At 31.4% G+C, this 2,969-nt stretch overlaps 1 long non-coding RNA gene across 1 annotated transcript; it reads right to left on the bottom strand.

Annotated features, from left to right (window-relative positions):
* Window positions 1-407: 407 nt before the first annotated feature.
* On the bottom strand, window positions 408-1,029 carry LOC120334992 (uncharacterized). Its single transcript, XR_005568600.1, has 3 exons — window positions 883-1,029; window positions 609-663; window positions 408-520 (listed from the first exon to the last, which is right to left on the bottom strand). It is a non-coding gene; the product is annotated as an uncharacterized LOC120334992 (long non-coding RNA).
* Between the last annotated feature and the right edge of the window lie 1,940 nt (window positions 1,030-2,969).

Raw genomic sequence — 2,969 nt, 5'->3', positions numbered from 1 at the left:
TTTTTCATTCAAAATTGCTATTTAATTAACGAGAATGTTTAGTATTTGTTCCTTGTCTCTTTTTCCAATGGTACGCACAAACTTGCCATCCCTCTTAAACCCTCGTACTTCAGATATTAACATCGAATAACTAATATGTCTAATACATATCTTTTAAAGCCTTTTTTCTGGTGATCATCCAGATTTCGTTATTGTTTTTGAAGTTCCAGGGCTGCTGAACTTTTGTGGTGCTTAAGCACGTGTAAGCATTCAAATTTTAGATTTGAATCTCATTATAGACTTTGCTCAATAACATAATCAGTTCATAATCTTTAAGTTATTACTCTCATTATTTTTTGACAAAATAAGTGCTTGTAAAGATCCCTAATTCTTAAGTGCCTACTTTTAGACCGTCCCCCATGTTGATAGAAAAATATATGTTCAATTTTGGCTTCAGCTTTAATTACGTGTATATATGACATATTCCAAAGAAGGATTGTATATTATAGGTTTTCATCTTTATTTTGAAATTCACCCAGACCTGAAATAAAGAATAATATTTTAGGCAAATGTGCACTGTGTTCCGATTACATAAACCAAAAATTTGAAAAACAAAAATATATATTCACCCCATTATTCTTGGATATCCCCATTATCCTTTCATTGCAAACTGCTCTTTAAATCCTGCAAAAAATGAAAATAAAAATTCATTAATAGTTTATATTGCGTTCGCGAACTGTCCACAACTGTCCTTGTTTTGTTAACTGTATACCATTTCGGAGAATAATTGGATGGATGGCCGAAGTATTCGTCAAACATTTGTTGAAATTTTCGAATCCCATACATGATATTTCAAAAGATTTTTTAATTAAAACATCATGGCATCAAAATAGCCCCACTTACTTCCTCCACGTGCATTTCCTTCATGTAAAGCTTGTAGCAATATCATCGTTGAAATTACCAGCAAAAACAACAATCTTATAGCATTGTTTCTAGAATCCATATTTCAAGGTCATGAAACACTAAATTATTACCTTGTTATGATGTAGCTGAATAAGTTGTGAGAATATAAAACCCATAAACTACAAGATTTTGATTATTTATGAAGAACATCTTTTGTAAATCATTTCATATGAAGATCAGAAGCTTCTATAAAAGGTAAAGACTATCGCTCCATCAACTTTGCACTTTTTTTAAAAGAGACAATACTCTCCAGCTATATACTAAAGTTATTTTCCTGAACTGAAGGGTTCTTATTTCGAGTGCTTCAAGAAATGTTCGTATTTTTTACTGTACTACAACGAAAAAACTTAAATTTCATTTCCTAAATAAAGTTTAGCCTAATTAATAGATCGTACGAAACGTCTAATACACAGCTGTACTTGTCTATACATGAATGTAATTTTATATCATAGCTCGAGGCGTGTTGGATGAGAGTGTTCAATCGTATTCAGCCATACGTCATTTTTTAGTTTATTAGTGAATGAGGATTCATCGTAGCTTTAGGCGTATTTTCTTAATATTGTTTGTTTCATTTTTGAGTTTAACGTTCCGAGTTCAAACAAGGTCTTGTTGTTTCAAAACTACCAAATATCTATTTCATATTCTCTTGCAAAAAAACCCACTTCTACGCCTCATCAAGTAATTTATTACCAGTCTAGGCTACTGATATTTCAGTTTATTAATCTACTTTTCCTGTTATTTCGAACAACACATATTAATGAGAAACAGCAACTTATGCCCGACGGTCCTGCCAACAACGAATAACAATAGTAAATTTATGCAACGCGCGACTAGAACTTTGTTTTTTGATAATAAAATCGGATATAACAGAATTGTTTTGAAAACTTCATTAGTATTTTTATATTTTCTTGACGCACGAAGTAGGATTTTTGCATATATGGAATAATGGATTTTGAAAGAAAGAATTGTAATAAATTTTATTAGATTTAAATTGTAGGAATTAAATCAGCTATAACCAAATGTATAACAAGTCATTGAGCAATAAATTGACTTAGATATTTTGATGCGTATCCACGCTCATCGCACATTACAGCTATCAAGTGAATAACGACTAAATGATTTTCCTTTAATTGGGAATTTGAGCTATTGGCGTCAAATCAGGATGAGACAACTTCCTGAAAAAAATCATATCTGTTTGGATGTGAAATGCTTGACGTGCTTCGTTTTCTGTCTTCGCGTACAAAACTAATTGCTTGCCACTTCGCATTAATCTGTTTTGCTACGATGTGAAGTGAGTTATGACAACGATAGAATAATTTGCTTCTTTTGTATCAGATTTTTGCTAATAGGCTTTGAGAAAATAAGCCTGCAGTCATGAATTTACAAGTACGCATTTGTACTAGACGAGCTTGGCATTTTACTTTTATATTGGAGAGCATAAATAACCTTAGCGTTTATAGGAATAGAAGAGTATGATCCTCATATAGAAACATTGAAATAAAAAATCAGTAAATTGCAAATTTCTACCAAATTTATTGTCTTCTTTTTCTCGGAGATCATTTTTGCCTGTCATTTTCATTTTTATACCAAAATTTCGTACCTAATTCTTTTTTGGGTATGTTACTGCCACTTAAATTTTATTTTTTTTTCCGGATCGTACTAATTTAAAATGCTTTAAATCCCATGTACGTACCAGCACAATTTGATTCGATCTACAAAACAAAAACAAATATTGGGTAAATGTTTTATCAACCGACTAAGTTGCCAATCTTCATTGAATGATTACAAATGTCGAAAAAGTGGAATAACTGAAAGTTTGGAAGCCAATTCCAAGTATTAGTATTTAAATATATACGCAAATCATTAGGAAACATAGTAATATTTTATATATTTGACCAAGCATTGGTAACATTAGAACTCTTCTCACATATGTGTCATCAATTTGTTGAGTGACACAAGAGTAGATAGATGATTTTTCAGCGGCCCATTTCTGAGTAGGTAGTTCAATCACCCGTACTGATACAAAT

Source organism: Styela clava, chromosome 1 (assembly GCF_964204865.1).
Source record: "Styela clava chromosome 1, kaStyClav1.hap1.2, whole genome shotgun sequence".
Classification (NCBI taxonomy): domain Eukaryota; kingdom Metazoa; phylum Chordata; class Ascidiacea; order Stolidobranchia; family Styelidae; genus Styela; species Styela clava.
The sequence above is the reverse complement of the archived record's forward strand: the minus strand, read 5'-3'. Positions and strand labels throughout refer to the sequence as shown.